The 27,878-nt window shown below is 45.2% G+C and overlaps 1 protein-coding gene across 1 annotated transcript in view; it reads left to right on the top strand.

Annotated features, from left to right (window-relative positions):
• LOC135506182 (protein eva-1 homolog A-like) overlaps window positions 1-27,878 on the top strand; it is a 186,840-nt gene that overhangs the window by 980 nt on the left and 157,982 nt on the right. The gene's annotated exons all lie outside the window — the stretch shown is intronic.

Genomic DNA, 27,878 nt, shown 5'->3' with positions numbered 1-27,878 from the left:
AATTGATTAAATAGTTTTTCCCCCCTCACCAATCTACACACAATACCCCATAATGACAAAGCAAAACAGGTTTTTAGAAATGTTTGCTAATTGTTTTTACCAATAAATAACGAAAATAAATCATTTACATAAGTATTCAGACCCTTTACTCAGCACTTTGTTGAAGCACCTTTGACTGCGATTACAGCATTGCGTCTTCTTGGGTATGACGCTATGATGCTTGGCACATCTGTATTTGTGTAGTTGTTCCCATTCTTCTCTGCAGATCCTCTCAAACTCTGTTATGTTGGATGGGGAACGTTGCTGCACAGCTAGTTTCAGGTCACTCCAGAGATGTTTGATTGGGTTCAAGTCCGGGCTCTGGCTGGGCACCTCAAGGACATTCAGAGACTTGTCCCGAAGCCAGTAATGCGTTTTCTTGAATGTGTGCTTAGAGTCGTTGTCCTCTTGGAAGGTGAACCTTCACCCCAGTCTGAGCACTCTGGAGCAGGTTTTCATCAAGGCTCTCTCTGTACTTTGCTCCGTTCTCTCTCTCAATCCTGACAGGTCTCCCAGTCCGTGCTGCTGAAAAATGTCCCCACAGCATGATAATGCAACGACCATGCTTCATCGTAGGGATGGTGCCAGGTTTTCTCCAGACGTGGTGCTTGGCATCCAGGCCAAAGAGTTCAATCTATGTTTCATCAGACTGAGAGTCTTTAGGTGCCTTTTGGCAAACTCCAAGCCAGTTGTCATGTGCCTTTTACTGAGGAGTGGCTTCCGTCTGGCCACTCTACCATAATGGCCTGATTGGTGGAGTGTTGCAGAGATGTCCTTTGGAAGCTTCTCCCATCTTCACAGAGGAACTTTAGAGCTCTGTTAAAGTGACCATTGAGTTTTTGGTCACCTTCCTGACCAAGGCCCTTCTCCCCTATTTTAGATTTTAGATTCTTCAAAGTAGCCACCCTTTGCCTTGATGACAGCTTTGCACACTCTTGGCATTCTCTCAACAAGCTTCACCTGGAATGCTTTTCCAACAATCTTGAAAGAGTTCCCACATATGCTGAGCACTTGTTGGCTGCTTTTCCTTCACTCTGCGTTCCAACTCATCAAAAACCATCTCAATTGGGTTGAGGCCGGGTGATTGTGGAGGCCAGGTCATATGACGATATAATGCAGCACTCCATCAATCTAATTCTTGGTCAAATAGCCTGGTGGTTTGTTGGGTCATTGTCCTGTTGAAAAACACATTTTAGTCCCACTAAGTGCAAACCAGATGGGATGGCGTATCGCTGCAGAATGCTGTAGTAGCCATGCTGGTTAAGTGTGTCTTGAATTCTAAATAAATCACTGATAGAGTCACCAGCAAATCACCATTACACCTCCTCCATGCTTCATTTTGGGAACCACACATGCAGCAATCATCTGTTCACCTACTCTGTGTCTCACAAAGACACAGCGGTTGGAACCAAAAATCTAAAATTTGGACTCATCAGACCAAAGGACATATTTCCACTCATCTAATGTCCATTGCTTGTGTTTCTTGGGCCAAACAAGTGTCTTCTTATTGTTGTCCTTTAGTAGTGGTTTCTTTGCAGCAGTTCGACCATGAAGGCCTGATTCACGCAGTCTCCTCTGAAGAGTTGATGTTGAGATGTGTCTGTTACTTGAACTTTGAAGAATTTATTTGGGCTGCAATTTCTGAGGCTGGTAACTCTAATGAACTTATCCTCTGCAGCAGAGGAAACTCTGGGTCTTCCTTTCCTGTGGCGGTCCTCAAGAGAGTCATTTTCATCATAGCGCCTGATGGTTTTTGTGTCTGCACTTGAAGAAACTTTACATTTTGAAATTGAAATTTTCCAGATTGATTGACCTTCATGTCTTAAAGTAATGATGGACTGTCGTTTCTCTTTGCTTATTTGAGATGTTCTTGCCATAGTATGGACTTGGTCTGTTACCAAATAGGGCTCTCTTCTGTATACCACCCCTACCTTGTCACAACACAACTGATTGGCTGAAACGCATTAAGAAGGAATAATATTCCACAAATTAACATTTAACAAGGCACACCTGTTAATTGAAATGCATACCAGGTGACTACCTCATGAAGCTGGTTGAGAGAATGCCAAGAGAGTGCAAAGCTGTCATCAAGGCAAAGGGTGACTACTTTGAAGAATCTCAAATATAAAATATATTTTGATTTGTTTAACACTTTGGTTACTACATGATTCCATATGTGTTATTTCATAGTTTCAATTATTCTACAATGTAGAAAATAGTAAAATAAAGAAAACTGCCTCTGGAAGCATCGTCAGCACAAAAACTTTTCGTCAGGAGCTCCAAGAAAAGGGTTTTCATGGCTGAGCAGCCGCACACAAGCCTAAGATCAACATGCGCAATGCCAAGCGTCGGCTGGTGTGGTGTAAAGCTCGCCGCCATTGGACTCTGGAGCCGTGGAAACACGTTCTCTGGAGTGATGAATCACGCTTTACCATCTGGCAGTCCGACGGATGAATTAGGGTTTGGCGGATCCCAGGAGAACGCTACCTACCCCAATGCATAGTGCCAACTGTAAAGTTTGGTGGATGAGGAATAATGATCTGGGACTGTTTTTCATGGTTCAGGCTAGGCCTCTTTGTTCCAGTGAAGGGAAATCTTAACGCTACAGCATACAATGACATTCTTGACGATTCTGTGCTTCCAACTTTGTGGCAACAGTTTGGGAAGGCTCTTTCCTGTTTCAGCATGACATGTGCACAAAGTAAGGTCCATACAGAAATTGTTTGTCGAGTTCGATGTGGAAGAACTTGACTGGCCTGCACAGAGCACTGACCTCAACCCCATCGAACACCTTTGGGATGAATTGGAACGCAGGGCCATGCCTAATTGCCCAACATCAGTGCCAATCTCACTAATGGTCTTGTGGCTGAATGGAAGCAAGTCCCCGCAGCAATGTTCCAATGTGTAGTGGAAAACCTTCCCAGAAGAGTGGAGGCTGTTATAGCAACAAAGGTGGGACCAACTCCATATTAATGCCCATGATTTTGGAATGAGATGTTCGACAAGCAGGTGTCCACATACTTTTGGTCATGTCGTGTAGCTATATACAGAACAGTACACTAAAGAAAAGTAGAGTACAGTAGGTCACACTATAGTGGAGTACAGTGTAATGTGCTGTTTTGCACTGTACTCTACTGTAATGTACTAAACATGTGTAATTTACTGTACTGAACTCTACAGTGTTATCCAATCTTGTGACCAACCAAATGTGGTCTTGTTTGGTGGTGGAGCTCATTACAATGACAGCCCGTGTGTAGAATAAAACCCAAATATGCTAAACAACAACCAAGAGATTTTGGAAAATGTGGCTGCAATAAAAACCGAGGGAGATTTGACCCTAATGCTGACATTTTCTGTACAGCCGAAATTGTTCAAAGCAGTCCAAGAGTTGTATGGTTTGTTAAACTTTGAAATCAATGTTTTTTGTTTGGCATACATTTTTTAAGTGAAAAATGTAATTTCCCATGTGCCACCAAAGAGTGGCCCACCAAAACAAACGTAACCGATGGTGATAATCTGTCCCATGGCTATTCAAGGAATGACATTTCATAGAGCAGTGTCACTATTGTTTTTTTTTTGATGTCAGAAGGTGAATTCACCAATTTGTAAGTCGCTCTGGATAAGAGCGTCTGCTAAATGACTTAAATGTAAATGTAAATGTTTTATAGCTACGTCATTCTTCAAATTCTAGGACAACAAAGCCATAGACATTGTTTTTTGTTGTTATTGTACGATATAGAGTTGTACTAACCTCAACATCCTATGAATTTACAGGAAATGTTACACTGTGGCTTTAAACATGCTGAAAGCCTCATGTGCCTTGGTCTGTGTGTCATGGCACTTCTTGTTGCGCTACTTGTCAATAGCCCTCAATGCTTTTGCTGTTGCCAGTGCCTCGGTATCAGTTATTGTCGGCCTGTTTTCATTAGCCCAGTAGTCTAACGCACTGACATTTGTAAATAGCACATTTAACTTCCTGATCATGCTTGTAGATAAAGACATGTCAGAATGGTGTTAATGTTTTACTACATAAAAGATTATACTACTACCTCACCCAGTTGGGAATAACCCACATTCTTTGTACTTCTGAGACATGTTGAGAATATTTCAAGAGCATTGACAGACATGGATATATACAGCGGTATTTATGTGAATGTTTCCTTATTATTTAAAACTGAAGCAGTATTTCTGACAGTTCTATAGGCCTACATGTGTTTTATCTACTTAATATCCTTGCACGTTTTCTTTATTTCTACAGAATAATGCCATTCGATAAAGCACACGCCCTAACTGTCATGGTCTATCGTAATGAATGGAAAAGTCTCTCATTTGAGATTGGAGGTTTCAGTGATTCTCTAGCCCCCAGCCTAGACCAGCCTTCTAAGCAGCAGCAGGGCTGGAAGTTTTGTTTACTGTGTCATAAACCAGGAGGAGAGCTTTGTGTCAATGTGAATTGGCTTCTAATGGGTCTCCTAATGCTTGTAAATGAGCAGACAAATGCCTGACTGGGGCCAAGGTGTGAAAGAGCAGATGTGTTAAGTTACTGTGTGTGTGAGTGCCTGTTGCTTAGGCGATTGCTCTGTCATTACCTCTCAAAATGCTGATAACTTTACATTTTGAGTTTGTTCAACTCTATTTTGTCCAGAAATAGATTGAGTCAATGGATGGGACTAATGCAACCTCACAGAAAACATGTTACTAAAACCGGTTTAGTCTTGATTTAATGTTGGGACAGCTTTTTAGATTTGACCTTATTTTACCTATTTAACTAGGCAAGTCAATAAGAACAAATTCTTATTTTCAATGACAGCTTAGGAACAGTGGCTTAACTGCCTTGTTCAGGGGCAGAATGACAGATTTTTACCTTGTCAGCTCAGGGATTCGAACAGCTTTATGAATATCCTGGGTGAGACTCCATTATCGAAACATTGGGTGGGAGGCAGGAGTTAATGTTAAATGTGTTCCTTTGGGCACTGACATCATTGTCATATACGTCCCTTCATTCCTAGTTCCTAAACCCTTAAGTTATATTAGGTACAGGGCCGGGGGTTCGGAGACGTGTTTGCTCACCAGGACCACTGCAACCCAACATACCAATGCAAATACTGCTGACTTGGCCACATTCAATTCAACGTGAATTAAGAAAATAATCCTGCTCTCAAATACCTTCTCTGGGACTGAAAGACAACTTTAGCAATCAGGCACATTCTTGGCCAACTGGCATCTCCATGGAGACCAAGGACCAAGCCTTTGATTGACATCTGCCTGCTGAGCTGAGGACAGTGACAGAAGTGGCTGATTTGAGACCGTACATCTGTCAGTGAGAGGAGATGGTCGTCTCTAGGCCTAGCCTACATCTGTCAGTGAGAGGAGATGGTCGTCTCTAGGCCTAGCCTACATCTGTCAGTGAGAGGATGGTCGTCTCTAGGCCTCGCCTACATCTGTCAGTGAGAGGAGATGGTCGTCTCTAGGCCTAGCCTACATCTGTCAGTGAGAGGAGATGGTCGTCTCTAGGCCTAGCCTACATCTGTCAGTGAGAGGAGATGGTCGTCTCTAGGCCTAGCCTACATCTGTCAGTGAGAGGATGGTCGTCTCTAGGTCTAGCCTACATCTGTCAGTGAGAGGAGATGGTCGTCTCTAGGCCTAGCCTACATCTGTCAGTGAGAGGAGATGGTCGTCTCTAGGCCTAGCCTACATCTGTCAGTGAGAGGATGGTCGTCTCTAGGTCTAGCCTACATCTGTCAGTGAGAGGAGATGGTCGTCTCTAGGCCTCGCCTACATCTGTCAGTGAGAGGATGGTCGTCTCTAGGTCTAGCCTACATCTGTCAGTGAGAGGAGATGGTCGTCTCTAGGCCTAGCCTACATCTGTCAGTGAGAGGAGATGGTCGTCTCTAGGCCTCGCCTACATCTGTCAGTGAGAGGAGATGGTCGTCTCTAGGCCTAGCCTACATCTGTCAGTGAGAGGAGATGGTCGTCTCTAGGCCTAGCCTACATCTGTCAGTGAGAGGAGATGGTCGTCTCTAGGTCTAGCCTACATCTGCAGGGAGGAGAGGCTAGACGTTCTGTCTCGTGGTCTGAAGCTGTAACTCAATTGTAATTAATGGTTTTCTTTCTTGTATAGGGATAGGTTTCCAGTTACTTTCACTGTTACTCTTAAGCCTATCGTGTCGTCAAGGGTCATAAAAGAGAGGAGATCATTAAGGCTTGAATCCTAATGCTCTTCAGTCAAATGCTTTTTCAAATCTCCCATTGACTTTAATGAACAATTTACTCTTAAGTCCAATGTATGTGCACTTACAGTTGGAGTCGGAAGTTTACATACACTTAGGTTGGAGTCGTTAAAAATCATTTTTCAACCACTCCACAAATGTGTAGTTAACAAACTATAGTTTTGGCAAGTCGGTTAGGACATCTACTTCGTGCATGACAAGGTATTTTTCCAACAATTGTTTACAGACAGATTATTTAACTTATAATTCACTGTATCACAATTTCGGGGGGTCAGAAGTTTACATACACTAAGTTGACTGTGCCTTTAAACAGCTTGTAAAATTCCAGAAAATTATGTAATGGCTTTAGAAGCTTCTGATGGGTTAATTGACATTATTTCAGTGTACCTGTGGATGTATTTCAAGGCGTACCTTCAAACTCAGTTCCTCTTTGCTTGACATCACGGGAAAATCAAAAGAAATCAGCCAAGACCTCAGAAAAAAATTGTAGACCTCCACAAGTCTGGTTCATCCTTGGGAGCAATTTCCAAATGCCTGAAGGTACCACGTTCATCTGTACAAACAATAGTATGCAAGTATGAACACCATGGGGAAACTCAGCCATCATACCACTCAGGAAAGGGACACGTTCTGTCTCCCAGAGATGAAGGTACTTAGGTGCGAAAAGTGCAAATCAATCCCAGAACAACAGCAAAGGACCTTGTGAAGATGCTGGAGGAAAAAGGTACAAAATAATCTATATTCACAGTAAAATGAGTCCTATATCGACATAACCTGAAATGCCGCTCAGCAAGGAAGTAGCCACTGCTCCAAAACCGCCATAAAAAAGCCAGAATACAGTTTGCAACTGCACATGGGGACAAAAATCGTACTTTTTGGAGAAAAAAATGGACAAAAATAGAACAGTTTGGCCATAATGACCATCGTTATGTTTGGAGGAAAAATGGGGAGGCTTGCAAGCCGAAGAACACCATCCCAACCGTGAAGCACGTGGGTGGAAGCCTCATGTTGTGGGGGTGTTTTGCTGCAGGAGGACTGGTGCACTTCACAAAATAGATGGCATCATGAGAAGATAATTTTGTGGATATAGTAAAGAAACATCTCAAGACATCAGTCAGGAAGTTAAAGCTTAGTCACAAATGGGTCATCCAAATGGACAATTACCCCAAGCATACTTCCAAGTTTGTGGCAAAATGGCTTAAGGTCATCAAAGTCAAGGTATTGGAGTGGCCATCACAAAGCCCTGACCTCAATCCTTTGGAAAATTTGTGGGCAGAACTGAAAAATCATGGAATTTTTGCTAGGATTAAATGACAGGAATTGTGAAAAACCTCATTTAAATGTACGTGGCTAAGATGTATGTAAACTTCCGACTTCAACTGTATCTCAAGTTAGGCTCTAAGGGAAGCCATATGGAAGAGAACTTCAAGAAGAGAGGTCATGATGATGGTCAGTCCATCTACATAAGGGCTCTCCAACCCTGTTCCTGGAGAGCTACCGTCTGGTAGGTTTTCACTCCAACCCTGTTCCTGGAGAGCTACCGTCCGGTATGTTTTCACTCCAACCCTGTTCCTGGAGAGCTACCATCTGGTAGGTTTTCACTCCAGCCCTGTTCCTGGAGAGCCACCATCTGGTAGGTTTTCACTCCAACCCTGTTCCTGGAGAGCTACCGTCTGGTATGTTTTCACTCCAACCCTGTTCCTGGAGAGCTACCGTCCAGTAGGTTTTCACTCCAACCCTAATCTAGCGTTCCTGATTATAATAATTAGCTGGTTGATTAGCTGAATCTGTTTAGTTACAACTGGGGTTGGTTTGAAAACCTACAGGAGGGACGTGCCGGGAGGTAGAGGAAATGGTGACTGCTTGAATCTGAAAGAGCGGTAGAGGAAGTGTGTGATAGAGAATGGAAAATAGTGAATTCAGAGAATAGAACAAAATTAGTAGAAGTTGTAGTAAAAGACAAAGACCTGTCCAATAATGCATTTCTTATTGGACTGTGTTTTTTGGACAAGGAGATTCATTTGGGAAATCCATTTTGTAATATCAAGGACTGTGAAGAAAGCAAAATTGTCAATGTGAGAAGTCAAATGTATTTTAAAATGTCAGAGCAGGGCACCTGCCAAAGGAGTTATAGTTGAATTCTCGTTGGATATCGATAATGAGTACCTTAGTCAGAAAATCCCAGGAGTGGTCTGTGCACGTCGCCTGATCCGTATGGTAAATGGAAGGAGAAAAGCCTGTCGATATTATTGTTGTTTGGGGAGACTCTACCGGAATATGTGAGGTATGCCGTGAGAGCATTTGCGTCCAAACCATTACAGTGTGGAAATTGTAAAGGATATGGTCACATGTCAAATGTTTGCAGACGGGAGAAGTATGAAATTGAAGAATCTGTGAATGGAATGGTTGCAACTGTGGTGGGGATCATACTCCGGACTTCCTTGAGTGTCCTGTTATGATGAAGGAGGTCGGGGTGTGAAGGATCAGGGCTGCACAGCGGATCTCCTATGTGGAGGAGGTGAAGAGAGTGGAAGGGGTAAGAGGCCACAGTGTTGAAGATATGGTGGTAGATGCATTGCAACCAGTTGATAGTTTTGGATACACTCGTTGTGAAGAAGGTTGATTTTGTGGCATTTATAGCCACCGTGCTTAATTGTACAGCACAAGTGTCTAAGAAGTCCAAGAAGCTGGATATCATATCTGCAGCTGAGAACCTTTTGGAGCTCCAAGACTTTTGTCGCTAGGAAATGTCCCGCCTCACAGGAAGCTTCTGATCTCAATGTGTTGAGACCTCAATGTGTTGAGACCTCAATGTGTTGAGACCTCAATGTGTTGAGACCTCAATGTGATGAGACCTGATAAGAATGATTTCTTACTGAAAAGCAGGTTGATTTTCTTACAGAAAAGCAGGTTGAATGTTTTTTTTGTTTGGAGTTAAAACCTACAGGAGGATAGCTCTCCAGAAACAGGGTTGGAGTTAAAACCTACGGGAGGATAGCTCTCCAGGAACAGGGTTGGAGTTAAAGCCTACGGGAGGATAGCTCTCCAGAAACAGGGTTTGAGTTAACCTACAGGAGGATAGCTCTCCAGGAACAGGGTTGGAGTTAAAGCCTACGGGAGGATAGCTCTCCAGAAACAGGGTTTGAGTTAAAACCTACGGGAGGATAGCTCTCCAGGAACAGGGTTGGAGTTAAAGCCTACAGGAGGATAGCTCTCCAGAAACAGGGTTGGAGTTAAAACCTACGGGAGGATAGCTCTCCAGGAACAGGGTTGGAGTTAAAGCCTACAGGAGGATAGCTCTCCAGAAACAGGGTTGGAGTTAAAACCTACGGGAGGATAGCTCTCCAGAAACAGGGTTGGAGTTAAAGCCTACGGGAGGATAGCTCTCCAGAAACAGGGTTGGAGTTAAAACCTACGGGAGGATAGCTCTCCAGGAACAGGGTTGGAGTTAAAGCCTACGGGAGGATAGCTCTCCAGGAACAGGGTTGGAGTTAAAACCTACAGGAGGATAGCTCTCCAGGAACAGGGTTGGAGTTAAAACCTACAGGAGGATAGCTCTCCAGGAACAGGGTTGGAGTTAAAACCTACAGGAGGATAGCTCTCCAGGAACAGGGTTGGAGTTAAAACCTACAGGAGGATAGCTCTCCAGGAACAGGGTTGGAGTTAAAACCTACAGGAGGATAGCTCTCCAGGAACAGGTTTGGAGAGCCCTGACCTAGATTCCAGATTTGCATTGTCTTCTAGATTCTTGATTTGCATTGTCTTTTCCAGCAGTTTAACATCCCAGTTGCGGGATTCTTCAGCTGCTTTGGATTTGTGTACATATAACCAGTGCATATCAGTGCTAGTCATGCATTTCCGGTTTCCGCTCTTCGAGAAGAGAAACCTAGAAATCATGGCTAAACCAGTACTGACTGAATGTTATTTTAAATAGTCTGAGTCTATCGCATTTAATTATTTCATTCACCCTAGATATAAAAACAAATGTCAGTGGTAGGTGATTGAGTTCTCACTCTCTCTTATCACCTCTATCATTCCAACACACAGCTGCCTGAATGACTAATTAAAAGTGAGGAGTGAGCGTTTCATGTGAAAGACCCCCCTGGCTATGAGCTAGCTCTTTAACTCTAGCAGAGTACTAAAATGCCTTTATCTTATCTCATGCTTGGGGAATTAGAATCATCATCACGATCAGTACTTGAATCATAGTGCTTGAAGCCAGGTCCTTCTAACCCAGCCAAACAGTGGAATTTTAAAGGGGTAGTCCATCCAAATTCCAACTACAGAAAGTTTATTTATTTATTTTATTTCACCTATATTTAACCAGGTAGGCTAGTTGAGAACAAGTTCTCATTTACAACTGCGACCTGGCCAAGATAAAGCAAAGCAGTGTGACACAAACAACAACACAGAGTTACACATGGAGTAAATAATAAACTAGCCAATAACACAATAAACAAGTCAATGACACAGTAGAAAAAAGAAAGTCTATATACATTGTGTGCAAAAGGCATGAGGAGGTAGGCAATAAATAGGCCATAGGAGCGAATAATTACACTTTAGCAGATTAACACTGGAGTGATACAATTATTTTATTTTAATTTGATTTATTTCACCTTTATTTAACCAGGTAGGCTAGTTGAGAACAAGTTCTCATTTACAACTGCGACCTGGCCAAGATAAAGCAAAGCAGTGTGAACAGACAACACAGAGTTACACATGGAGTAAACAATAAACAAGTCAATAACACAGTAGGAAAAAAAGAGTCTATATACATTGTGTGCAAAAGGCAAGAGGAGGTAGGCAATAATTACAATTTAGCAGATTAACACTGGAGTAATACATGATCAGATGGTCATGTGCAGGTAGAGATAATGGTGTGCAAAAGAGCAGAAAAGTAAATAAATAAAAACAGGATGGGGATGAGGTAGGTAAATTGGGTGGGCTATTTACCGATGGACAGCTGCAGCGATCGGTTAGCTGCTCAGATAGCAGATGTTTAAAGTTGGTGAGGGAGACAAGAGTCTCCAACTTCAACGATTTTTGCAATTCGTTCCAGTCACAGGCAGCAGAGAACTGGAAGGAAAGGCGGCCAAATGAGGTGTTGGCTTTAGGGATGATCAGTGAGATACACCTGCTGGAGCGCGTGCTACGGGTGGGTGTTGCCATCGTGACCAGTGAACTCAGATAAGGCGGATCTTTACCTAGGATGGACTTGTAGATGACCTGGAGCCAGTGGGTCTGGCGACGAATATGTAGCGAGGGCCAGCCGACTAGAGCATACAGGTCGCAGTGGTGGGTGGTATAAGGTGCTTTAGTAACAACACGGATGGCACTGTGATAAACTGCATCCAGTTTGCTGAGTAGAGTATTGGAAGCTTTTTTGTAGAGGACATCGCTGAAGTCGAGGATCGGTAGGATAGTCAGTTTTACTGGGGTAAGTTTGGCAGCGTGAGTGAAAGAGGCTTTGTTGCGAAATAGAAAGCCGAGTCTAGATTTGATTTTGGATTGGAGATGTTTGATATGAGTCTGGACGGAGAGTTTACAGTCTAGCCAGACACCTAGGTACGTATAGATGTCCACATATTCTAGGTCGGAACCATCCAGCGTGGTGATGCTAGTCGGGCGTGCGGGTGCAGGCAGCAAACGGTTGAAAAGCATGCATTTGGTTTTACTAGCGTTTAAGGGCAGTTGCAGGCCACGGAAGGAGTGTTGTATGGCATTGAAGCTTGTTTGGAGGTTAGATAGCACAGTGTCCAAGGAAGGGCCAGAAGTATACAGAATGGTGTCGTCTGCGTAGATGTGGATCAGGGAATCGCCCGCAGCGAGAGCAACATCATTGATATATACAGAGAAAAGAGTCTGACCGAGAATTGAACCCTGTGGCACCCACATAGAGACTGCCAAATTAGCAGATGATGATGTGAAAGTGGAGATACTGGTGTGCAAAAGAGCAGAAAAGTAAATAAAATAAAAACAGTATGGGGATGAGTTAGGTAGATATGGTGGGCTATTTACAGACAGACTATGTACAGCTGCAGCGATCGGTTAGCTGCTCAGATAGTTGATGTTTAAAGTTGGTGACTATGTACAGCTGCAGCGATCGGTTAGCTGCTCAGATAGCAGATGTTTAAAGTTGGTGAGGGGGATAAAAGTCTCCAACTTCAGCGATTTTTGCAATTCGTTCCACTTACTGGCAGCAGAGAACTGGAAGGAAAGGCGGCCAAAGGAGGTGCTGGCTTTGGGGATGATCAGTGAGATATACCTGCTGGAACGTGTGCTACGGGTGGGTGTAAAGGGAACTTTAAAGGCACGGTACGGTACATGTACTACTTAAACAAACATACAGTACATTCATTCACCTTTTTCTATGTTTTTGGGAGAACCAGTGTGGCATGTGACCCCAGCTGCAGGACTATTCCTCCCAATGCTTTTGGTGTCACCCAGCCCAAAGCATCAAAAAGGGTTGCACAATAGGTCTCTATTATTGACCCACCAGGGTGTTACAGTGAAAACTCTCCCCTCTCTCTCTTTCTGTGTCTCGTAAACCTGTGGCCTAGAGACCCATTTAACCTCAGTCAATGGCTGTTAAAGTGTCACGGGGTCAACAAAGGTCAAACCATCCGAGCTAATGTGTGTGTGTGTGTGGCAGGAAGGCTAAACATCCATCTTGCCTTCCTCTGTCTCTGCTCTCTGCTATTGATGTGAGAGTACATAGAGTGGAGAGTTTTGTGTTTTTATCCACAATTTCCAAAGGAGGCCACCCAAATCTTAGTGTTTTGTCTGGTTTGGTTGTGTTCCTGTTATTAAATGAGATGTCTGATAATACAAAGCTTTATTGGTTTCTTTTGTATGTGGGTAGGCAGGCAGTAGCAAGAGTTAGCAACAATAGCCCACTCGGAGAGCATGCTAACCTACTGTAACCCCACCTGGGACCTCCATGTAAAACCAGCATGGTCTTCTTTACAAGACAGTCATTCCATTGTTGCTTTGTGTTTACCCCCATTGTTGTCGCGTTAGCTCTGAAAAGCTAACTTAGTGAGCGTTTCACACACAGGCTGACCCTCTTGTGCCGGGCTAGGGTTGCGTCGGGGACACTTTGTTTGGCTCGGCCAGGGCAGTCGTGCCATGGGTCATACTTGTATTAGGAAAATGCTTCTCACACCGCCATCAAAGGTGTCTAGGGTTTTTTACTGGATGGCGTTGAGACAGCGAGACACTTTGGTTTGTGTAGTTATTCACTTGGTCTATAAAGGCAGTGTGGCTGGCTGGAGTTGAGACAGCGAGACACTTTGGCTTGTGTAGTTATACATTTGGTCTATAAAGGCAGTGTGGCTGGCTGGAGTTGAGACAGCGAGACACTTTGGCTTGTGTAGTTATACACTTGGTCTATAAAGGCAGTGTGGCTGGCTGGAGTTGAGACAGCGAGACACTTTGTCTTGTATAGTTATTCACTTGGTCTATAAAGGCAGTGTGGCTGGCTGGAGTTGAGACAGCGAGACACTTTGTCTTGTATAGTTATTCACTTGGTCTATAAAGGTAGTGTGGCTGGCTGGAGTTGAGACAGCGAGACACTTTGGCTTGTATAGTTATTCACTTGGTCTATAAAGGTAGTGTGGCTGGCTGGAGTTGGGGGCACTAAAAAGTTTTGACTTTAAAACACTGTTTTGCACACGTATAATGGCAATTGCTCTTTAAAAACTATGGCACAACCTAACTTTTAGTGCCTGCAACTATAGGTTTGCTTAGTTGCTGTCGGACAACTAAGAAATCCTATTGTACAGGCTGTCATGGCGACCTTTGGAGGTCAGTTCGTCTCTACCTGTGATGCGTAGGGGTTTTGTGTATTTCTGCCTAACCCCCAATTATGGGGCACTCTGATGGGGTTAAGAGCCTTTTCACAGCTCTCCCAACCCGCCACACACACACACACACACACACACACACACACACACACACACACACACACACACACACACACACACACACACACACACACACACACACACACACACACACACACACACACACACACCTTCCCTCATCATCCAGCTCTCCTCTCGTATCTTTAATCCTGCTCTGATTTGGAGAGAGCTGGTTAGAGTGAACCAGGCCCCCCTCTTTTATTGTGTAACCCCCTTTCAGCCCCTCCCCCACTCCACCTCCCCCACTCCACTCCGCCCCTCCTCCCTCCACCATACCTCCCCACTCTCCTCCCCTCCTACCTCCCCCTCCACCCCCCACTCTGCCCCTCCTCCCCAGGGCTTTTGCCTGAGCACTACTGTGTTTCTGTGTCAGGGTGCCAGGTGAGCTCTGTCCAAACAAACCCCCTCCTGCTTGTTTTGTCTACAGCGGGCAGAGGCAGGCGGGAGGGACAGAGGGAGGCAGGCTGAATGGGGGTGGCACAAGGCTGGTATTCTCTTAAGAGAAGAAAAAAACAACAACTTCAAAGCGCCTCACTTTTTGTAAATGATGTTTTCTGAAGCCGGATTGTGAAGGACTTCCTCTTGACAGTATGTAGCCAAAGTCATAAAGACGAAGTGGAGATGGCAGGGAATGCTACATATCAGTGGAGTGTTTTGTAATGTTGTGTACCTCACGGTGTTCTCTGTGTAACAGTGTGTCGCTATTATCACTGTGATACATGTTTTATATCATCCAGCAACAGTACGTCATGTAGTAATGACCAGTATCCTGTCAGATATCACACACACACACACACACACACACACACACACACACACACACACACACACACACACACACACACACACACACACACACACACACTTCTATATTTGTGACAATGTGATAGGACACACTAACATATTGTATGACACTCAATTGTAAGAGTACGCATTACTCATTCTTAGTATGTGATAATATAATGTTTTATAGTATGTGAATCTTCTCAAATCGAGAGCGGTTTAAATGCCAGGATGTTGTACTCATCTCAGCTCTTTGTCTAGTAGAATTTCATGCACGCTTTTCCACAATGCATTGGAAGAGGTGGGCCGCGAGCCCAAGTTCTCTGTAAGTAGCCAAACAACAAAATGAGGCGACTTAATTGGAAAGATTCCGAGTAGCAAAGTTTCTGAGGTGTTAAAATGTAGGTAAAGTAGTTTTTGTTCCCCTTGAAATGAGTCTTAAATAGAACAGACATTGAAAGGTTTCTTGTTCACTTGGCCTTCATCAGAGCTTGTAAACTAAATACTAAACCATCTTTTGATCTGTGAATGTGTCGGCACCGAGGACTCCGGATGTGGCTGCGATAGTGATGTCATGTTAATCAGACCTTTTGATTGGAACGTATGGATGGCTTTAGTTTTGAGGGCTTGTTATGGATCTCTAGCAGTCATTCGGATCTCGTTCCCAATGATCACTGCTTTAGTTTATTATGTTGTCGTTCCCAATGATCACTGCTTTAGTTTATTATGTTGTCGTTCCCAATGATCACTGCTTTAGTTTATTATGTTGTCGTTCCCAATGATCACTGCTTTAGTTTATTATGTTGTCGTTCCCAATGATCACTGCTTTAGTTTATTATGTTGTCGTTCCCAATGATCACTGCTTTAGTTTATTATGTTGTCGTTCCCAATGATCACTGCTTTAGTTTATTATGTTGTCGTTCCCAATGATCACTGCTTTAGTTTATTATCGGTTTTTAAAGTTGCGACGCACCCGACTGTCTACGTTTTTCTGTGTGATAGCCTTTTGATTTGAACACTTTGAAAGTTTTTGGTGTGTTTACTAAGCTATTTGATATGTTACAGCACTTTGGTTTCACTAATAAATATGTTGAAATGGAACCAAATGAGCTGTTTCTATCTGAAGCTCCTTTATTTTTTTTAAAATAGGATTGATGGGCTATATTGGCTACAGTATAGCTTGAATGTGATAGACTATAACCAGCCTGAGTAGGCCTATAACTCCATTAGGTTGAATGTGATAGACTATAACCAGCCTGAGTAGTCCTGTAACTCCATTAGGTAGAATGTGATAGTCTGTCTATAACCAGCCTGAGTAGGCCTGTAACTCCATTAGGTTGAATGTGATAGTCAGACTATAACCAGCCTGAGTAGGCCTATAACTCCATTAGGTTGAATGTGATAGACTATAACCAGCCTGAGTAGGCCTGTAACTCCATTAGGTTGAATGTGATAGTCTGTCTATAACCAGCCTGAGTAGGCCTGTAACTCCATTAGGTAGAATGTGATAGACTATAACCAGCCTGAGTAGGCCTGTAACTCCATTAGGTTGAATGTGATAGTCTGTCTATAACCAGCCTGAGTAGGCCTATAACTCCATTAGGTTGAATGTGATAGTCTGTCTATAACCAGCCTGAGTAGGCCTATAACTCCATTAGGTTGAATGTGATAGTCTGTCTATAACCAGCCTGAGTAGACCTATAACTCCATTAGGTTGAATGTGATAGTCTGTCTATAACCAGCCTGAGTAGGCCTATAACTCCATTAGGTTGAATGTGATAGTCTGACTATAACCAGCCTGAGTAGGCCTATAACTCCATTAGGTTGAATGTGATAGTCTGTCTATAACCAGCCTGAGTAGGCCTATAACTCCATTCCTGTTCAATGCAGAGTTTAGAGAAATTTATCAATTTGGAAATGCGCTATTATCAGGCTGGTTAATGTGATGCATGTCTGTTGAATTTGAAACAATTCACCCTCACTCAGCCCCGCCCCAGCCAATTAGGAGTAGCTACTACAGTGTACTGCATATCTTTTACTAAACAATACGTGCTAAATACTATGAGATGATGAGTACATGCTATGTTTAAGTTTGTAGTACGCTAGTAGGGATATTCGGACATGGCCAGTGTGCATCCTGTCTAACACTTGGCACTTGTGTGTGTGTTTACCTGTGTGTGTGGGAGGGTGAAGCCAAACTTGTTAACACCCTTACCTACATCCTATACCCCACATCAAGAGTGTGGCTCCTGTGGAAACAGAGAGCTGTACTGGCGACGAGAGATGCCTGGGTGTGTTGTTTACAGAAGGAAACACCTCCCCATGTGAGGTCAACACGAGGGGAATTATCTGGGCTGTGTTCATTAGGACACACTGTTACAAAACGCTTCGCAAAGAAAAATATCATTTTCCTGTTGGACAATCCCCTGTTTTTACTATTTGGTGCATAATGAACATGACCCATTTTCAATCAATTTTTCAGGATAGAGTCATGACACATGTCATTTACTAGACTGTCTCTTATCCTGCTGTCAAAATGAGTTCATATTTTGGATACTTTTAGTCTCTTTTTTTGTTTGTTCGTGTGTTACTTTGGTGTGGAAAGGCATCGGCCTAAAGTTCTCTGAGAAGTAGCCTGCAGCCTTGATATGATTAGGCTACTTTTGCATGGGCTTTTTCAAGTCTCTGCAAATTGCCTATAAAACTGCCTGTAATCCAGTCAAACAGCAGCGTTGGTTGGCCACGTTGCCAAGAGATGTGAGGGGAAGGGAACACATTCTGAGTGAGATAATGCCTGTTACATGACTAGAGATGTGAAGGGAACACATTCTGAGTGAGATAATGCCTGTTACATGACTAGAGATGGGAAGGGAACACATTCTGAGTGAGATAATGCCTGTTACATGACTAGAGATGTGAAGGGAACACATTCTGAGTGAGATAATGCCTGTTACATGACTAGAGATGTGAAGGGAACACATTCTGAGTGAGATAATGCCTGTTACATGACTAGAGATGTGAGGGGAAGGGAACACATCCTGAGTGAGATAATGCCTGTTACATGACTAGAGATGTGAGGGGAAGGGAACACATTCTGAGTGAGATAATGTCTGTTACATGACTAGAGATGTGAAGGGAACACATCCTGAGTGAGATAATGCCTGTTACATGACTAGAGATGTGAAGGGAACACATCCTGAGTGAGATAATGCCTGTTACATGACTAGAAATGTGACGGGAAGGGAACACATTCTGAGTGAGATAATGCCTGTTACATGACTAGAGATGTGAAGGGAAGGGAACACATCCTGAGTGAGATAATGCCTGTTACATGACTAGAGATGTGAAGGGAAGGGAACACATTCTGAGTGAGATAATGCCTGTTACATGACTAGAGATGTGAAGGGAAGGGAACACATTCTGAGTGAGATAATGCCTGTTACATGACTAGAGATGTGAAGGGAAGGGAACACATCCTGAGTGAGATAATGCCTGTTACATGACTAGAGATGTGAGGGGAAGGGAACACATTCTGAGTGAGATAATGCCTGTTACATGACTAGAGATGTGACGGGAACACACCCTGAGTGAGATAATGCCTGTTACATGACTAGAGATGTGAAGGGAACACATTCTGAGTGAGATAATGCCTGTTACATGATTTGGCCGCTGTCGCGGTCGTAATTAAATCATGAAATATGAAGACAAAAACCCAAACTCTGTAGCTGTGGCACCCATGGCTCACAAACCCCCAGAGACTCGCCAATTAGGCAATCTAAATTTTCTAATCATCCCCTTTTTAAAGAGGACGCTTCTCCACCAGAGTCTAACCCACAACCAACAAACCCAGAGAGCTTGAACGTCATTTGATAACTCACTAATAACAGATACACCATGGAATGCTAGATCCCAGAAATCCCAAACCAAACATAGAGGGAATGTGTAAATCCGGACAGAAGTTGACTCCTAATGAGTGTAATGACTGTCTCGAATAAGGCCTCATCCCCCACAACCAACCCAGGACTGAAACTTCATTTTATAATCATTATTTTGCATAGGGATGGCTTTTTATCCTTAAAACCCCCCCTTAACCGCCCAATCAGATCCCTAGTTGGAGGGTGTTACAGTAATAACATGTGGTAATGACTGTTATGGTGGTGAACTTCATTCCCGAAACGTTTAACCCCTGAACCAGCCAGTCTAATCTAGGCGGCGCAGGTGTGTTGGAGCTTGCCCCTTCTGGCATGGGGGTTAGATGAGGAGCCCCAAAGCAAACACACAGAGGATTCCTAAGTGACACCTCTCCACTGCTGCGCCGGCTGGAATTTGAATGCAACATCAATGGAACGGATCAGTTTAACACCCTTGTCTATCTTGTTGAACTCCTGATCAACGCTTAGATGGAGAGGCAGTCAAAGGCAGATTTGTCTTAAACATTCCCTGAAAATAAGGGAATTAGGATTTCAGTCAGTTCTCATTTTGGTTTGCGGTTAGGCAACATTCATCAAGTACATTCCAGTTCCATTGTCTGAGCGCAGTCGGGAAGCTCTAGACACTATGAAACACAAAACAAACGCTCAAGAAATGATGAACAGGGATGGCCCAGGCTTGCTTCTACAGGTAGGGAGTGGGGGGACACAGTCTGTCTCACCACTCAGATTGTATTGCAGCATCGCTGGCTCTGCTCAGACTTTACTGAGAATGATATGTTATCGTCATCGATGTTTCCAGACGGTGCCTATTGAGAGTTATTATGGTTGGAGATGTAGCTGGAGACGGGTGGGTGTGTCTGTGTACGTCAACGATTATCTCCTCCCCGTCCACCCCACTTACGTGTGGCTATCAAATTATCCTCTCAACACTGCCACCCCTCCCCACCACCCCTCGCTCCTGCGCTGAGGGAATGTCAGCCACGCTTTGATGCCCCCCCCTCACTCGCTCACTCCTTCCCTTGCTTCCTGGTCGCTGATTTATGTTCCTTGTAAAGAGCTGTCGACGCGTCTGTTCCAATACAGCCCTTTACAAGTTCTTATCCATCCATCCCTTCATCCATCCATCTCTCTCTCTCGTTCCCTTTATCCCCCTCTTCTCATTTTATGTTGTGTTTACGGGAGACGACACAAGCACAGTCAGGGTGGAACAAGATATTTGAAGGCCCATTAGAGGTATGGCAGGAGGAGGAGAAGAGCGGGAAGGAGAGAAAGAGCGACAGGTTGAAAGAAAGTGATGTAGAGAGAGCGAGAGGAAAGGTAGAGTAGTGCGGGGTGCAGTGGTGGTGGGACCAGCTGAAACAAGGAGCCATTGTTTAGCCCCTGGTTCAGACTGACAGTCTGCATTACAGCATGCTACAGCAGAGCCCTCAACGCCATACTGGTCTGCTGCTGCTCAGCCTCCCTGGGCCCGGGGCAACCTCAGGTAAGCTCAGATGGAGGGAAGGGAAGAGGGGGATGAAAGAATGAAGGAAACAGAAAGGAAGGGAGCTCTGCAGACGATTGATTGTTTTGGCAACCTCAGGTAAGCTCAGACTGAGGGGGGAGACGTGAGAGGAAGAAATAATGAAAAGAGAGAGCTGGTTTGGTAAGATGAGGAAGTGACAGAAGAGGAGGGGGAGAGAAACCGAAAGAAGAGATGAAGCTTGTTTGGTGAGAGAAGGAGAGGAGGTAGAATAGATGAAGCTGGTTTGGTGAGAGAATGAGAGGAGATTGAAGAGATGAAGCTGGTTTGGTGAGAGGAGGATAGGAGGTAGAAGAGATGAAGCTGGTTTAGTGAGAGAAGGAGAGGAGGTAGAAGAGATGATGCTGGTTTGGTGAGAGAAGGAGAGGAGGTAGAAGAGATGAAGCTGGTTTGGTGAGAGAAGGAGAGGAGGTAGAAGAGATTAAGCTGGTTTGGTGAGAGGAGGAGAGGAGGTAGAAGAGATGAAGCTGGTTTGGTGAGAGAAGGAGAGGAGGTAGAAGAGATTAAGCTGGTTTGGTGAGAGAATGAGAGGAGGTAGAAGAGATGAAGCTGGTTTGGTGAGAGAATGAGAGGAGGTAGAAGAGATGAAGCTGGTTTGGTGAGAGGAGGAGAGGAGGCAGAAGCGGTGAGAAATCAGGATAGAGGGAGGTAGCAAGAAGGGAGTCTGCAGTGAGAAGAGGAAGAAAGGAAGAGAGAGGAGAAGGACAGAATAAAAGGAAGTTCCCACTCCTGTCTGTCTGTCTAGTGAGCTGAACCATAAGACACTCTTAGTGGCTAGCTGTTCCATCAGGCCTTAGGTCTATTGTGAAACAGGGGGATCTTCTTGGTTAAGTCCTATTGGGCTTCCCTCAGTCCCTGTTCTTTCAACCCACAGAGGTGCTAGTCTGCCCCTCCACCTGTGGTTCACTCCTCTGTGAACAGACCCTTGGATAAGCCTGTTAATTCCCAGGCAAAGCGCTCCCTTTCAGGGCCCACCCACTCCCCCATTTGGTTATAGGAATTCCTCCTCCTTTTCTCCTCCCTGTCTTCCCCGTCTGGGCTTTTGAACCTCCTGAAAAGGTATGTGGTGTGACTGTTAATGCATTAAATTGATGAATGGTGACTGTCAGGGAAAAGGCGTGGGTGTGTGTGGGCGTCTTAGCTAGAGTCAGAGGGCAGCTGAATAGATATTCCCCCACCCCCCCCCACATCTGATTGAAAGTGTCCTCTTGCTGACCTCTGACCTACAGGGGTCAGGGGGACAGGCACGCGCTAGCTGAGAGGGCAGTGGGGAATTGTGGAAACTCCTCGACACCCCTTCGGGAGCTGTAAGGAGCCTCTAGCATTCTGAGAGAGATTGGGCTTTACAGATACTACCTCAAGCCCCAACAGATATTCAAGGCATAATCCCGAGGCTGAATGACAATCTCCAGATTGTTTCTTTAAAGATGACCTACAGAGACTCATGAGAGACGTAGAGAGCAGGCTCATAGGTGGACATTCTCTCATTGTCTCAAGCTTGCACACAAAGCCCGCCCACCCAGATGCCCACCCAGATGCCCACCCAGATGCCCATGCAGATATGTCATTCGAATGGCTCAGTAGATTAGAGCAGGTGCAACAGTGCATTCTGTTCTGCCTCGAGCGGGGCTACAACTCGCAACCTTCTACACAACAACAAGTACACTCAATGCCAACCACCAACCGCGCAAGAGATTACTACTGGTCTGTCGCTCATGATTGGCTTCAGATCTCATTGTAGTTAATGTCTCCAGGTAACTGGGTAAGTTTCACATCCTCCACACTGGAAAAACAAGAGTAGTGGGGTAAATTCCTGCGTAGGCTACGTGGATGCTACTGGTAACGTGTCAATGTCTATAGTTGTGTAAATGACTTTGGATAAAAACGGTTTCTACTGGACAATAGTTGACCACACACTAAAGCGGAGCTCGCCAACCCTGTTCCTGGAGAGCTACCCTCCTGAGATTCCCTAAAAACACTTCACTTCCATACAGCTACTACTTTTTTTTTATAGCAGGTTAGGAGAACTTACACAGCAGGTTAGGATCATTAATGTAGCAGGTTAGGATAATTAGGTTAAGAAGGGACAGTTAAATATAGTACAGGCTTAACTGAATGAACAACAAAGACGGAATGTAATATGACATTTTGAAATAGTTTGGGGAATGTCCTCATCTCCAATGGAAGATTCTCAGAGCCAGATGATGTGATGGCAGGTAGCCCTATGCAGGAGTGGGGAGGCCACGTTGTTATTGTTTCTACTGCTGATTGCAGCTTTAAGGTTATTATAGCTGGTGGTTTTGAGGAGGTGGATGATAGTTGAAAACTGTTGCTGAAAAACAGCAATTGAGAGAACATGGATAAGTTGACATATAAATATATACCAAGATTTGCACCCATTGGTTGAGGGAGAAGGTGATAATTACAAGAGTGAGCCCATGTGTTAAACAGCAAGAGCAGGGAATGTGCCTTATTATGCCATGCTTATAGGCTATAAGGTAAATAAGTGAATTACATTCCACACATGGCTAATAGGAAAGAGGAGCCTGAATTCAAAATGTATAACATTTGAGTTTTTTCTCACTCATCTACACACAATACCCCGTAATAAACAATGAAGACCTGCTTTGAGAATGTTTTGCAAATGTATTGCGACTTAAATATAAGTATTCACGGCCCTGAGTCAATACTTTTGTAGAGGTACCTTTGGCGGCGATTACAAGTGCTCAGCATATGTGGGGACTCCTTCAAGACTGTTGGAAAAGCATTCCAGATGCTGGTTGAGAGAATGCCAAGAGTGTGCAAAGCTGTCACCAAGGCCAAGGGTGGCTACTTTGAAGAATCTCAAATATAATTTGATTTAACACTTTTTCGGTTACTACATGATTTCACATGTGTTATTACATAGTTTTGATGTCTTCACTACTAAAATCCCTTGAATGAGCAGGTGTGTCCAAACTTTTGACTGGTCCTGTACGTTGATGTTAGAGTGGTGCTGGAGTTTATGAATATAAATTTGTATTTTACTTATTTTAAATGTTTTATTTAAAAGAGCGTTCAGACCAGCCTTCCTGATTTGAACTTTCGTAAACTACATTACATTCTGACATATATTCCCTGAGGATGAGCTCTTTCTCTTCTCTCTCAGGTCTTGCTTTGTGGGTGACTTCCTGGCGCTATACTAAGCTGGTGTCAGTCTCTATAAGTCATAACACACAGCCGAACTATATAAACGCCTGGAGGGACTGTCACAATCGGATCTACAGTATAGGCTACTCAAAAATGACATGGACAAATAAATAGCCCTCTGTTTAGTCAATCTGGGGATGGGGAGTTCCCAACCTCTGTGCCGTAAACCTGTATCTGTCTGTCGAGAGTTTACTACCGGCCATCTTCCATTTCTGGCTACCGACAGTATGGGATAGGAGTCTTGGGTTGGGGTAGAGGTGTATGCCTAGATGCCAGGGAGGGGTGCTGTGTTTGGGAAAATGTTCCAGACTGCCGGAGTGTCTCTGGGAAACAGTTGGAACAATCAGGCCGGTGTTGTTGTTTGTCTCTAGACTAGACTGTGTTTATGGCTTCAGCTGTCCTCAGACTCTCCCTTACAGGGACGGACAGGAGGGCAAAGGGCACGGGAGTTCCACTACAACCATTACATCAAAAAATAGTCGGATAACCAGAAAATAGATTTCAGTTGTCCGAATTGACAGGTAAAAAAAATCACAATGTCAAACAATTACTCCGATCAGAATTCTCTCTCAAATGTCTGATCTCGGCCAATAGCCGAAGTCTGGTTTTTTACAGTGGAGACTCGGGTGTCTCGTTGTAGAAGCCCAAATGTTGTTTTTTCATTTGATATGAATATGACTTGTCCTATTAAACCACTTCCAGTGTAATGCTAGATTTCTTCTGCCAAACTATTTCAGTGTTTGTATTTTTCCTTTATTTAACTAGTTAAAAACAAAACACTTATTTACAATGACGGACTACACCGGCCAAACCCTAACCAGGATGACGCTGGGCCAAACCCTAACCAGGATGACGCTGGGCCAAACCCTAACCAGGATGACGCTGGGCCAAACCCTAACCAGGATGACGCTGGGCCAAACCCTAACCAGGATGACGCTGGGCCAAACCCTAACCAGGATGACGCTGGGCCAAACCCTAACCAGGACTACGCCGGCCCAAACCCTAACCAGGACTACACCGGCCAAACCCTAACCAGGACTACACCGGCCAAACCCTAACCAGGACGACGCTGGGCCAAACCCTAACCAGGACGACGCTGGGCCAAACCCTAACCAGGACGACGCTGGGCCAAACCCTAACCAGGATGACGCTGGGCCAAACCCTAACCAGGACTACACCGGCCAAACCCTAACCAGGATGACGCTGGGCCAAACCCTAACCAGGATGACGCTGGGCCAAACCCTAACCAGGATGACGCTGGGCCAAACCCTAACCAGGACTACACCGGCCAAACCCTAACCAGGACGACGCTGGGCCAAACCCTAACCAGGATGATGCTGGGCCAAACCCTAACCAGGATGACGCTGGGCCAAACCCTAACCAGGATGACGCTGGGCCAAACCCTAACCAGGATGACGCTGGGCCAAACCCTAACCAGGATGACGCTGGGCCAAACCCTAACCAGGATGACGCTGGGCCAAACCCTAACCAGGATGACGCTGGGCCAAACCCTAACCAGGATGCCGCTGGGCCAAACCCTAACCAGGATGCCGCTGGGCCAAACCCTAACCAGGATGACTCTGGGCCAAACCCTAACCAGGATGACGCTGGGCCAAACCCTAACCAGGATGACGCTGGGCCAAACCCTAACCAGGATGACGCTGGGCCAAACCCTAACCAGGACTACACCGGCCAAACCCTAACCAGGATGACGCTGGGCCAAACCCTAACCAGGATGACGCTGGGCCAAACCCTAACCAGGATGACGCTGGGCCAAACCCTAACCAGGATGACGCTGGGCCAAACCCTAACCAGGATGACGCTGGGCCAAACCCTAACCAGGATGACGCTGGGCCAAACCCTAACCAGGACTACACCGGCCAAACCCTAACCAGGATGACGCTGGGCCAAACCCTAACCAGGATGCCGCTGGGCCAAACCCTAACCAGGATGCCGCTGGGCCAAACCCTAACCAGGACGACGCTGGGCCAAACCCTAACCAGGATGACGCTGGGCCAAACCCTAACCAGGATGACGCTGGGCCAAACCCTAACCAGGATGACGCTGGGCCAAACCCTAACCAGGATGACGCTGGGCCAAACCCTAACCAGGATGACGCTGGGCCAAACCCTAACCAGGATGACGCCGGGCCAAACCCTAACCAGGATGACGCTGGGCCAAACCCTAACCAGGATGACGCTGGGCCAAACCCTAACCAGGACTACACCGGCCAAACCCTAACCAGGATGACGCTGGGCCAAACCCTAACCAGGATGACGCTGGGCCAAACCCTAACCAGGATGACGCTGGGCCAAACCCTAACCAGGATGACGCTGGGCCAAACCCTAACCAGGATGACGCTGGGCCAAACCCTAACCAGGACTACACCGGCCAAACCCTAAACAGGATGACGCTGGGCCAAACCCTAACCAGGATGACGCTGGGCCAAACCCTAACCAGGATGACGCTGGGCCAAACCCTAACCAGGACTACACCGGCCAAACCCTAACCAGGACGACGCTGGGCCAAACCCTAACCAGGATGACGCTGGGCCAAACCCTAACCAGGATGACGCTGGGCCAAACCCTAACCAGGATGACGCTGGGCCAAACCCTAACCAGGATGACGCTGGGCCAAACCCTAACCAGGATGACGCCGGGCCAAACCCTAACCAGGATGACGCCGGGCCAAACCCTAACCAGGATGACGCTGGGCCAAACCCTAACCAGGATGACGCTGGGCCAAACCCTAACCAGGATGACGCTGGGCCAAACCCTTACCAGGATGACGCTGGGCCAAACCCTAACCAGGATGCCGCTGGGCCAAACCCTAACCAGGATGCCGCTGGGCCAAACCCTAACCAGGACTACACCGGCCAAACCCTAACCAGGATGACGCTGGGCCAAACCCTAACCAGGATGACGCTGGGCCAAACCCTAACCAGGATGACGCTGGGCCAAACCCTAACCAGGATGACGCTGGGCCAATTGTGTGCCGCCCTATGGGACTCTCAATCACAGCCGGTTGTGATACAGCCTGGAATCAAACCAGGGTCTGTAGTGACGCCTCTATCACTGAGATGCCGTAGACCGCTGCGCCACTCGGGAGACCCCATGATCAAACAATGAATGAATCTAACAGACTTCTAGGTTGTTTCAGAAAGTTTGAAGTTGTTTTTGAATAATCCCAAAAACATGGGAGGCCTAAAGTAATAATGAGAGAGAAGTAAGAATATGGGCTGCAGGCAGCCTAGCAGGTTAGAGCGTTGTGACAGTAACCAGAAGGGTGCTGGTTGGAATCCCTGAGCCGACAAGGTGGAAACATCTGCTGCTGTGCCCTTGAGCAAGGCATGTAACCCTAATTGCTCCTGTAAGTCGCTCTGGATAAGAGTGTCTGCTAAAATGTAAAAGCAAGATATAAAACTCGAATGAGAAATTTGAACAAACCTTATAGTTGAGCAAAGCATTATAAGACAGAAATGATGCAGGCATCCGAGGACAGAAAAAAATCCTTCCTTGTTGTCGCGAACCAAATGACCAAAAGCCTAATCCTACTAACTGAAGTATAAAGACAAATTCATGTTATGAAGAGGATTTTCCAAACTATTCTAATAGTGTTTAATGTCCTAAAGTTGCAGCTTTAAAATGGAAATATGAAAGTTTCCATCTATGCTATTCTCATTCACAGATTTATTTTGAATTGACAAATATTTCAGGCCACAAGAAGTAAAATTTAGCAAACAATACCGAGATGTAGAGGAGTCAAAAGAACACTGAGGCTATAGCTGAGGAAAGTTTATGAAAGAAATCCATAGTTGGCCTAGACCTATTTCCATGTTACTCAAGCAATGTGCAACTGACCTACAACACATACAGTAGCCAAGGCCTCATAAGAGGGAGGAGGAGGAGGAGGAGGAGGAGGAAAACATGTGAATCAGTGTATAAGGATCCAGTTGTGAGGACAGCAGAGTTGCTCTGCAGCCCATGATGATTTACACCCCATCACAAGACACAAAGCCAGCGAGGCTCGTTGACTGTGTCACTCCTTTCATCTGCGGTCTTTGAGAGAGAGAGGTTCCCTTAATTCACTCTTTAATCTGTAACCGTTCACATTCCCACATATCTCCCTAATTCACTTGTTTGTACAGTATATACAGGCTAAGTAAGCTCTGATTACCGGACTGTAAAAGGGAAATCGTGGTTTCACCCCTGATACTGGACTATAAAAGGGAAATCGTGGTTTCACCCCTGATACTGGA

Source organism: Oncorhynchus masou, chromosome 19 (assembly GCF_036934945.1).
Source record: "Oncorhynchus masou masou isolate Uvic2021 chromosome 19, UVic_Omas_1.1, whole genome shotgun sequence".
In the NCBI taxonomy this organism is placed as follows: domain Eukaryota; kingdom Metazoa; phylum Chordata; class Actinopteri; order Salmoniformes; family Salmonidae; genus Oncorhynchus; species Oncorhynchus masou.
Note: the sequence above shows the minus strand (reverse complement) of the source record. Positions and strands in the feature narration are given on the sequence as shown.